The following is a 13246-nucleotide window of genomic DNA, read 5'->3' as shown; positions in this document are numbered from 1 at the left end:
AAATAATGTTTTTTTATTATCGAAAATATACAGTTATACATAAAAGCAAAAATAACTGCTTTTGTAATTGCTTTGCTTTTTTTTTTTTTTAATATTATTTATAAAAATTATTATTCAATTTTCTTATTTTTTTTATAAATATTATAAATTATAGTTTTTATTTGAAAATCTGTTTTTTTATTTTTGTTTTAATTTTTTTTCAAAAAAAATCAGTTATACTTCAAAAGAAAAATCAATTTTTATAACAGTTTTTTTATTAAAAAAAATATATTCTTTATTATTTTATTTATCGAAAAATACCATTCCACTTAAAAAAAATAAACTAGTATCAATTATTTGGCGTTTTAATACTATTTTGACACACTGTATGTATAATCAGGTACTTTCATAGTTAACTTTTCTCTTCCTACAAACAAAATATTATTTGAAACCAAATTAAATGCAACACTGAACCGAATACTCAACAGCACAATGAACTAAAAATAATTGAACCTTCTGTATATAATATACACCGTTATAATTTTAACTTATTAAACGAAAGTGAACTATATTGATGTTTTCTATTATTACCGTTAATGATATTCTCATTGTAGACAAATGCAACAAATACACAAGAAATGTATAGAAATTATAAAAAAAACTTACATTTTTGAAAAAAAAGTAAGTTAAATATGTTAAATAAAAGCTAAACTGTTATTGTTATGATATTCATATATTCAACTTGTTATATTAATGGTAAATAAAGCGTAGACAAATATTTATGTAAATGCAAATATAGTGTAAAATATTGTAAAAATAAATTACATTTTAAAATTAATTTTTTAATGTGTGTATTTTAAGTGTTAACGTAGTTTTAGATTTTACTTATATTTGTATATGTATGTATGTAAAAAAACGTTTTTAGTATTGGTAAATTAAATTCTTTTATTTTTAATTTAAATGGTTTTTATAGTGAAAAAGTATTTTTTATTGTAAAAAAAAAAAATTATTTAGAAAAAAAATTACTAATGAATATAAAAATAATTTTTAAAAATATTTTTTATAATTTTTTTTTTTAATTTAAAAAAATCTGAAAATACAAAGAAATAATTTTTTGAATTGTTTTTATTTATTGAAAAAATACTTTTTAGAATTTTTTTATTTTTTGAAAAAAAACTATAAAAAATATTTTTATGTAAAACTAATTTTTAAAAATATTTTTTGATAGTTTTTAAATTATTTTTATATTCAATAGTAATTATTTTTTGGTAATAGTTGTCATAACAGTTTTTAAAAAATATTTTCAATTAATAATTATAAATATTAAAAAAATCTTAATATGAAACTGTCTCAAAATAATATTTTTTAGTTTTTGTAATATAAAAATAATTTCAGAATTCATTTCAAATTCATAGTCGTTTTAGATACCAAAAAAATTAATAAGAAAATCTGTTTCTTTTGAAATAGTTATATATGTTCATATTTTCTATACTTTGAACCTATTTTGTTCCCAAAAGTTGCTGAGAAGCAAACATTTTTCTGTAGCATATGTTGCCAGACACATGTTGACATCATGAACAGCTCTGAAACACATATATATTTTTTGTGTATTCAGTGCTTAAAAACTACATGGCTTTCTACTAAAAACGAACAAAACTCGACCCTATCGCAAAAAAATGTAGCACAGCAAATATTACGAAACAAATGTTGCTGAACTATTTTCAAACTTGACAAAGTTTCTCAATATTTAATAGAGTGTTGAAAAACATATTTCTTTACCACTCTAACTCCCACAATACTTTCTCCCATATTGTATGTTTCAGTTCAAACGTAGCTAGCAACAATGTTGCGCAATGTTTGGATGAGCTTAAGGTGTTGAAATTTGAAATTTCAGATAGCACGATGGAGTGTTTTCATAAAAAAGTATCATCTGTATGGAACAATAATGCCTTTGAAGTTCAAATTAAAACTGCTTTGATATTTTCTTAGACATAAGCGACAAACAATAATGTAGCAGATCATAATGTAGACACTGTAATGTCTAGTTTGGGATATATATATATCATAACCGGACACTGACTGTTGCATTGTTTTTGTGCAGCTAATGAACTAATAAACGTGAGCCAATGTCAGCCAGCAGTGAATGAATGCCATTTAGCCCATTGCGTTCCGTAGCGGGACCTATACATTTTACACAACTTTCTTGACAAATTTATGAAATCTTTTCCGTTTATCAGAGATAATAACGATAACGAAATATTATAATACCAAAATGGTATCCGCGTCCAATCATTGGAACGTACTCATGCCCAGTTATAGGAATTGCTTTTGTACGAAAATAATAGTGAAAACGTTGTGTTCATGAAATTTGTCCAGTTATGGGAGATGTTTAGTTAGAAGAAATGTCCGCTATGACGAGTGTCCACAATGGTGAATTTTCACTGTAGTAAACTTTCTTTGTGAAAAAACAAAAACAAAGTTATGTTGTGTATGTATAACACATTTTTTAGAAAACGTTGGGTTCACGATATTTGTGCAGTTATGGTAGATGTCTGGCTACGAGGGCTGCCCGTAATGGGGATTTTCATTGTAGTGAACTTAATTTGGATAAAAGTTTGTTAAAAAAAATAAGTTGAGTTATAGAATAAAAAATTTAATAGACATATTTTTCTATTTTAAATACAATTTTTTTCCTACTCTTAAATTTTTTTTATATATAAATTTTTTTTTTAATTTTCTTCCTATTTTTTCCTGTATAAAATAATGTTTTTTGTATTTCTTTTTTAAATACTACTTTTTCCTATAATATTTTTTCATTAAATAAATTTATTTTTTGTAGTAAAAAATCTGTACGTATAGCCACTATTGCAAATACATAATAAATAAACAAAAAAAAAATCGAAACACAATTTTGTATGAAATGTGAACATTTTCAAACTAAAAGAGTCAATTCTTATTCAAGTAATTTGTACAGCGCAGAAAACTAAAAAATAAGTTACATATAATTATATATAAAATTAAACTACAAAATTAAGTCCAAATATCTATATGACAATTAACAAATAATTAAGCTATTATAACTATAACTTTCATGTAAATAAAAATATGCCTAGAAATAGTTAGTGCACTATAAACATACATACTTATTTGTGTGAAATTATACGCTGAGAGAAAAAAAATAGTAGAAAAATGTTTAGAAATCAGCACAGAGCTTGCAACGAAGTAAAGCTTCATTGCTTGCTAAGCTTTTGAGGAGCTTTTAATGCACATAAATTCGCACACTGTTAGTAACTTAGCATAGTTTAGCAAGAACACTGCACATAATAAATATAGCCTCATATAATTAAGTAATTTGAAAATAAATAAATTAAAAAATCAATAATTAATTAGAAAATATGCGTTCGTATGTATATAAGAAAATTATAGCAAAATAAAATAATATTTAGTATATTATATGCTAATAAGAAAGCTTAATAAACTGCTTGTGAAAGCGACAATAATTCCACAATAGCTATAATCAAAATATATTATTAAAAAATATTATTATAAAAATAATAATAATTAGCATAGTTTGAGAATAAAAAACTGTATTAAATTTGAAAGCGGAAATATTCAAGAATTTATTATGATAATAATATGTGTATTGTATATAAATGGGTATTTAGCATAACAGTTTACTATATGTACCGTTTTTTCTGCTTCTTAGCAAATTTATTTTACTTACAAATTCTCGTCGGGACATGTGTAATGCAACATTAGCCTAAACTAGATAAACTTCAATTGAAAATAATGTAAAAAACTGAAGTAGAAAGATAATTAAAGCTAAATTAAGTGTAAATTAAGCAAAGCAAGTAAACAGACAGCTGCCTAATTGAGTCAATTAGTAAATTAACAAACTAAATATGTAAAAATAACAAACCAAATATGCAAAAATAACAAACAAAAAAATTACTAATTGACTACACTCGGCAGCTGTCTGTACAACACATAACTAATTTAGCGAAAATGTCATTGGATGAGTGTATAAAAAAGAGCGTAAAAGTGATGGCGTGGAGAGCGATGCTCGCTGTAGACAAGCATTTCAATTTGGGAGGCACTCACTCTCAAGGCTGTGTTGACAATAAATACGAGTAGTTTGTTAGTTTGACGGCGTGGTAGGTAATTAGTGTGTGAACGAGTAAAACTAAGTAGTGTTAGTGTGTGAGAGACTTATAAATATATAACAAACGTATGGGTTATTAGTGAAATTAATTGTAATTAATTATTATGTAAAGAGTTATACTTTTAATTTAGAAATTGTAATGGAAATGTAATGGTTTTAAATACAATAAATGTTGAAGTTGTATTATTTGTTAAACAAAAATTATTGAAAATGTGTAACAATTAAGATTAAATGTTATAAAAGATAATTAAATGCAGTTAAATGTGTAAATACGTATGGAGTCAGTAAGAAATGATCATTAAATGCTTTTGTGAATACTTTTAAGTACAGAACTATTGTAAATAAAAATACATACGCACATAAACCTATGTAAAAACCCATATTAAGTGTTTTACGACATATTTAAACCACTAATTGAGTTGAAAATTTACACAATTTAAGGTAAAGAAGAAAAAAATTCCCAACAATGAAACAATTATATGTTTAAAAAAAATCTTAAAATATATATTTCAGTTTCTGAAGGTGTCAAAATTTATTTATTAAAAAAAATTATACAAAAAACTAAACATTTATTTTTTAAAAAATATAACAATATTATATATGAATATTATAAAAAAATTTAAAAAGTTTGTTTACTAAAATATGTAAATTTTTTTTTACTAAAAATTAATTTTTTTATAATATTCTATTATTAATAATAAACCAAAAAATCCGTAATCTTTTTTTTTGAAACACTATAATTTACAATATTAGTTATATTTTTGAAAGAAAAAATTTAAATATGATAAAATGATAAAAAATTTATATTAAATTTATATAATTTTTTGTAAACTAACAATTTATTTTTTAAAAAATACTATAAATTATAATATTTATATTTTTCAAATATTATAAAAATAATTTTAAATAAAAATTTTTTATAAAAAATTAAGTAAAAATATTTTTCTTAACATCCTAATTTTTATATTAGTTTTTTTTCGAAAGAAAATATTTCAATATGATAAAAAAATATACAGTTTTTATTAAAATTCGATAATTTTACTTTAACTTAAAATTAATTTTTTAAAAATGCTTTAATTTATTATATAACTTACATATTTCGAATATTAAAAAAAAATTCAATATTTTTTTTTACTAAAAATATATTTTTTTATTTTTTTGAAAAACAAATGTTTAAATATTATAAAAAATATATTTTTTTTTATTAAAATATAACAAAAACTGTATTATTTAAAAATAAAAAAATATTTCTTTTTATCAAAAATTTATTTTTCAAAATATTTTATAATTAATTTATTGTAAATATTTATGCAGCCAAGTGAGCCAGTCGCACGGCATTACAAACATAGTATTAAAAACACATTTCCGAATACTTTATTTGTGCACTATAAAATATAAAAGAAGAATTGTAAGTGAAATATAATAATATAGCACAAAAATTTAAACAAAATTTAGTTGTTAAAAATATGAAGTAATTAAATTAATTATTTAAAATTTACTGTAAAAAACTATACACCACCACACAGGCTTCCTGCAATAATAGTTAGTAAAGAAAAGTAAACGAAGATTGAAATGCTTAAATGTTTCGAAAAATTATAAGAATATGTAAAAAATTTAAAAATATACAAAAAATATACGGAATGAGTAGGAATATTATAAGATGTGCTATAATTAACACATGTAAATTAAATATATATGAAAAACAACAAGTTAAAAGTGAATCTACAAGCAGCAGAATTTCCAGAAAACGAGTTGAAGAAAAAAATTTAATTAAAAAAAATATTATTTCAAAAATATTTAATTTGCTTACTACACTCATTAAATTTTACACTGCGGGCTAAAGAGACCGGAAACAAAACCTCTTTGTGAAATAGAAATTATTTTTAAGCGCCTAAAAGTATGCAGCAACCGAAAATGTAACGAACTAATGAAAGAATTTCAATTATTGTCCGTTAAAAATTCATAGAAATACTGTGAATACTTTTTAGTATGTTTAACGCCTAAAAGCAGGCAATTGAATAAGAAGTTTAAGCACTGAAATTGAGTAAAAATATTTTGCAGGCAATTGAGTGAGAAATATAAACACTGTAGCTAACTGGAAATATTTTGACAGAAGATTTCAGGCACGTATTGCTTTATTAGGCTACTAAAAGTATGCAATACATATAGAACAGCAAGATTTCTTAACAGTTAGAGTGAGCAATACAACATTGATTAATATTAGATGCTCATTTTTAATTTCCACAAACTATTTTAAAATATTTTCAACTTCAATTTTGCGCAATAAGCAAACCATTCATTTTAACGCCTAAAAATATGTCTTTAATAAAATTTTCTAGTTACGAAATTGGCGCCTAAAGGTAGGCAACATTTTCAAGTTTGAACACCCGAAATTATGACACGAATAAAACTTTCTAGTCATACAGTTTGCGCCTAAGAGTAGGCAACTAGAAATATTGGGTGAAAACTTAGCTCTATTTACATTTCTGCTCGCATACTGGCGTTACAAGGCACTTAGTAGCCCTTACTTCTTCTAAACTAATTTTTTTTTATTTCTTCAGACCTCACATGGTTACTAAAATGTATTGAATAACATTCCGCTTATAAAAACCTTACTAATATTTAATTTCCAACGAATACAAAGCATAAATACCAGAAACCTCCAAAACCTTCATCAATTAGCAGGCCTTTAAAAACGCATATTGCATATGAACTCATCAAAAATATTCAACATTTATAAAAAAAACTACTTAAGTATTTATGTACATATGTATGTAACTGTTTACTTGCCATGTGCGTTTTATTGTGCAATAAAAATGTATTTTGTCATTATGCTAATCAAGCTAAATTTATTCTATGCACCTTTGAATATGTATGTTTGTATATATTGGCGTGTGTCTCTAATTAAATTTATAGTTGTTGTTTTTTCTACTCATTACGACGCAATTATATGTGTTCAAGTTATGTGCTCGTAGTTAAATGTATACTTCTGCAATTAGTAAGTAGCCAAATTTGAAGAAAAAATTATACTTTTTTGCAACTAAACTATTTATATGTACTATATATGTGTGCGTGTATATACATATGTTACTCACATTATAATTTAATAAAGTTTAAAGGAGGCAAATATGTGACTCATTACTTAAACTCATGCATATATACTTTGAGTGTATGCGAATTCCCTTTCCGGCAAGTACCCGCCCATTTAAGTCAGAGCAAATCAAAGAAAACCATGTGGAAACCCCCAAAAGGACATCAATACTAGCATAGAGTATAGAAAGGTGTTGATAAATATTGATGGAATCTTAACTATACAAATTTATATATTAAAAAGTAAAATTTGCTAAAATTGAAAAAATATTATCTAAATATCTAGCCACTTTTACGAAGAGATCGCAGCTGTTTAAATAAAAAAAAAATTTCATCAAAGATAACCATAAATTTATACGGTTTTCTAATGCTTTAAATATTATTAATTTTGATCTTTTTTAGTTAATACTATTTTGAAATTTTTTTACACGAATTTTTATTCATTATTCTTATTTAAATTATGATATTATTTACAATCACTTGATTTCCCATTTATATTGTTACATATTTTCACATTTAAGAAAAATATATGACGAAAATTGAAGTATAGTTTTAGGCATATCTGAGTATCTAGTGAATATTTATTTCTTGCTTTCAAAACTATTAGCCTATTCTTCACCTGCCTTTATTTTAATTTCTTTTTGTCCGATATTTGTATGCACTCAAAATCTTACACTTCCATAGCACACTTTTAGGCACAACTTTGCTTTATACACAATAAAAAAAACTGTAAAGCACACTTTTAGGCACAACATGCACCATTTTCTAGCAGATTTTTTTGGTTCCTCGCTTTTTTTTCCTTTACAAATTATGATTTCATCTTCCCTTTGAGAAATATTGCACAATGTCTAATGCAAAATAATCACATTCTTAAGCACTGTAACTGAAAGAAGTGGAAATATTACACATAACGTACAATACAAAATTTAATTTTCTCAACCATATACGCACTCAAATCGCAAACAAACAAGCACAGTTTTAGGCGCCAAGCAATGCACAACGTATTTATATTCGCATTCCTTATAAAAAGTAACTTATTTGAATGTTTATTGAATGTAAATTATTGTTATTATTAGCACTCATCTATGTAAATATATATTTTACTAATAAATCAAGCCCAAAAAAATTTTAGGCGCACGTTTTGTATAAAATTATATTTATAAACACAAAGCACATCTTTAGGCGCTGTTTGCACAATTAAGCACATCTATTAATAGCTACTAATATTGAAATTCAAAGTAAACAAATTTCTGAGGTATACCTTTAGGCGCACATTTTGCACAAACGGCACAACATGATAGTTAGATGCACAAAACACAGTTTTAGGCACCTAAGCACATGTATAAACCGCTACTAATATTTAACTTCAAAGCATACACATTTTTGAGGTATACTTATAGGCGCACATTTTGCACAAACGGCATAAACTAATATTTAGCAGCACAAAGCACAGTTTTAGGCACCGTATTCACACCTAAGCACATGTATTAACCGCTACTAACATTGCAATTATATTCTAACTTCCTTTCACTATCAATATTGATCTTTCATACTAACTTACTTTCACCATGCACATAGCACAATGCACTTTCTGTCAAATTTTTAGGCAAACAAATAAGTACTTTATTCAGTTATAGCTTAATTTTTCATTTCTTTATCGCTTTTCTTTTGCGACTAAGTGATTTTTTGTACCTATCCATTTTTTAATGCATAGTTTTAGGCAATAATATCCTACAACTTTTTTTCTACTTCGAGGCACATTCTTTAATTCATGCACTTAGTAAAAATGTTTTTTGTGAAAAATATATTATTTCTGAGACCTTAAGCACAATGCACATAATACTTCAAGCACACTTTTAGGCGCAAAATAACTAAAATAACAAATGCACTTCTAAAAATTCATATACGAGCGCTCTTAAATATTATGGCACCACAGATTATACTCAAGCACAAAAAAAAAAACACTCAAGCACCTTTTTCACAAAGGACAAAGCACTGCTGATTGCATCAAATGAATTTAATATAAGCAAAATTATAATAAAACTTAAAGAAACCATTCCAATGGCTCTCAATGCTTCAACATAAGCGACATTGGGTAGGTGAAGTGGCAAAAATCAGCTTAATGTGGTTAGCACTCGGGAGCACAATGTGCCTAATGAAGGTCTAGGTGTGATCTCGTGCGGTCTCACGCACCTCCCTTTTCAACCAGCTAATCAATCAACATAAACATTTAAGTCGACTGAAAATACTTTCGAGTTTTATTTTACCAAAATCGCTGCTTTCCTCTTTGCTTAACTGTGTGCTTGGTCTAATGCACAGTGTATTACTCTAAAAGCACTCAAATCCTAATTGTTTGAATTTTAGTTATTGTAAAATATCTTTTATTACTAATTGAACAAATTTAATGGACAAAAGTTTAATTTAATTCGAGAAAAAAATATTTTTATTTAATTTGAGTAAAAGTGTATATATGTTTTTTTACTACGCAGCTGCTGATCTCATTGTAAAAGTGGTTATTTGAAACGACGTAAAATAATTATAAATCAGCAGAACATCAATTCATTGAACTTAAAAAAATTAAAAAAATAGATAAAAAAATTATCAAAAAATATTTAAAAAATTATATAAATTAAAAAATTAAGACTACAAAATTAATTGTAAAATAAAAGCTCTGTAACAAATAATCGACTGAACACTCTAATTAATTATAGAATAATGTTAAATAAAATGTATTAGCTAAAATTAAAACAAAAAAATTAATATGCAGCTTAAAAATTATAAATTATTTGAACTTAAAAATATCATATATACATACATATACTAACAAAATATATATAAAAAAATAAACATGATTTATAACATCTTAAGGTATATATAAAAGTGGAAATTACGAAAAGTTTAACCAAAAAAATAACCAAATATTTAACTTAAAGTTCATTAAGCACATCAAAATTATGCAATAATAACAACATAACTGAAACATATAAGCTAACTGTAAACATAAATCTCATGAAATATTGTTTTGCAGCTAAATTAAAATATAAAAATCTCAGCGAGTTCTCGAAAACATTCTTAAATGTGTATTTTATGTGCATTTTCTTGCTCCCAGCCAAACACGAACAAAATATTTATAGTTATTTATTTCAATTGCTAATATTATAAAAGTACATAATACTTGCATATAATCAGCAAAAGTGTAAGAAAACTTAATACATATATACATGAATATAATACATACATATATACACTTGCCTAGTACTTGAAAGCACAAAGCAAAATCAAAAAAAAAATAAATAAATTAATTAAAGTAAAATATTAAAGTAATTGCAGCCTGTAAAAACAATAGACCATCATTGTAAATGCATTTGAAAGTTCCAATAGCAGTGAATAATGTATTTCCAACAAATGTATGCATTACATATATAGTCTAAAACTCACATACAAAATATATATAAAAAAGTAATAAACTATGAAATTAAAAGAATAAAGAGAAATGTTTGAAAGGAAAACAAAAATATATTGGATTTTTTAAATTTTTGGGGAAGGGGAAGAAAATATGTTTTATATTTTGTGGGATTTTACAACTAAATAATAATGCCATGTTCACACTCAAGCATAAAATACTTAATTTAATATAAATCATATGCATTTTCTCGGAAAAATTAAGCAAATTTCGAACTTCCTTTTCCATTTTAGTCAGAGCAAATCAAAGAAAAATATGTAGAACCCGCTAAAAGGACATACATAAGTACAAGTATATAGCAGAAAAAGCTGTTGAGAAATATTAATAAATTTTTACCTATTATATAAATGTATATAAAAATCTTAAAAAGCTAAGCATCTTCGAACTTTCATTTACATTCACCTCTAGAATATTGTTAAGTTGCTCCGAGCAATTGTTTTGGAGATGCAGCTTTGAAAATTTGCGGTCAATTGAAATGTCCCCATCATAGTAAAACACATTTTTTTTGTCAAAATTCGTTACTCGTAAACAATTTAGTTTCCTTCAAGAGTAAAAAACTGATTATAGCGGCTCTCCAACCTTCTCATACCATTTTTGTAGTGCGATTAGTCTTTTGCTTCCAAATAGGCCAGAGTTTCGACGATCACTACCTCATTCGACGAAAATTTCCTACCAATGAGCATTCTTTTGAGATCTAAGAACAGGAGATAAACGCTGAGGGCCAGATCTGTAGAATACAATGGATGCAGAAGTAACTCGAAGCCCAATTCATGGATTTTTGCTATCGTTTCCACTGACTTGTGACGCGGTATTTTCATTTCCTTCAAATGCGACAATTTTTCTGCGATTTTGTCCTTCTAACGGTCCAATCATGATATGCAAAAGTCGCTGTTGGTATTGTTGATGATGCACTTCCTTTCTCAAGGCAGTCAAAAAAAATTAATCCATGCGCATCCCCAAAATACAGACGGACTTTCTATTGGACTTCGAAAAGAAACGATGGAGCCAGGTTTCAAAAACTCCGGTACTCGGGTGTATTACGCTTGAACATATCCAAACACTTCTACGAAGCATCAACTCGTCGCTGTTCTTGGTCAAAAGTGAGCTTGCGCTTTGCAGAAATCTCTCTCATACCCAAATATTTCTGTATGAAATGATGAGCTTGGATGTGTTGGCATATTTAGAGTGCCTGCTATTTCAAACAACTTCACTTTAGGGTCATTCAAAATTATTTTGTGGACTTTTTTGATGTTTTCGTCGGTAACTCTTTTGGATGTCTATTTTGTTCACCGTCTTCAGTTCTCATTTTACCACGACTGAACATAGGTTAAGGCTGACTAAAACCCATATGAATTAAATTGTAGCAGTGCTACCTATGTGACAGGATGAGGACTTCTCGATTGACCTGTTATCGTCGCTTAATACTTTAAACTAATTTTTTTCGAAGAAACTGTGTCGGTTGTCAAGATTTCCCACGAACTACTCAAGCGATCCTAATGAAATTTTACAATGTCTCGAACGAAGAATTTTTCTTTTCAATTAGAACGATTAAAAAAAGTAACAACTTTGCATTTTTTTGTAAAAAGTCTGCCAAATACAATTTTCTCTTTTTATCTTGTGTTTTGAAAATTTATCAATCGCTCAAAAAAGGCTCATGCCGGTCGTTCGAGAAAAATGTTAAATAAATACGAGAGCAATGCTTCGAAATATGTTTACGACATCGTGGCAGTTCATGAGTCGTCGAATGACAGCTTTTTATTCACTTGCATAAAATAATTGACTAAGAGATCAGCGTTTTTTTACACCTAATGAGGCGGTTGATGCGTTCAAAAGGCATGGCCTCAACCAGAGTGGCAAAGGTGCTTTAAGAATTGGTTAAAACTCAAGAAAAGCGTATAGATTTTAATGAAGAATATTTTGAAAAACAATAAAGCGATTTTCGATAGTAATAATATTTGGTTTCATTTTCTTATATCGAAATATAAAACTTAATCTTCGAAAAAGTCCATACTAGCTACACATTTATGCTATAAAACAATATATAATTATATTAAAAGGTGGCAAAAAATAAAGGAGGATATTATTTTCGAACAAAATGCTAATGATAACTTATTTTAAATATATTAAAACAAAAATTTAGCTTTTCGTATTTTATTGTTATATTACATATCAAATATACAGCACTTTCTATAATATATAACGCTAAGAGAGAACACTTTGTACAAACATTTCAAACTAAAATTAATAACCATAAAAAACCAATAAAAATATTTTATAAAAACAAACAAAAATATTTTACAAAAATATAAAAAATATTTTATAAAAATTTTTTATTAAAAATAAAAAAATATTGTATACAAATTAAAAAAAAAATTATAAAACAAAATTTTTTTTTATTTTTAATAAAATTTTTTTATAAAATAATAAATTCTAATAAATTTTTTTTTATTATTCATAATTTTTTTTTTATAAAATATTTTTTTTCTTTGTTTAATGTATATACAAAATTATTGTTAGGTAAGTAAATGGCTTTTTATATAACAAAACTAAAA

Source organism: Bactrocera dorsalis, chromosome 1 (genome assembly GCF_023373825.1).
Source record: "Bactrocera dorsalis isolate Fly_Bdor chromosome 1, ASM2337382v1, whole genome shotgun sequence".
NCBI lineage: Eukaryota > Metazoa > Arthropoda > Insecta > Diptera > Tephritidae > Bactrocera > Bactrocera dorsalis.
The sequence above is the reverse complement of the archived record's forward strand: the minus strand, read 5'-3'. Positions refer to the sequence as shown.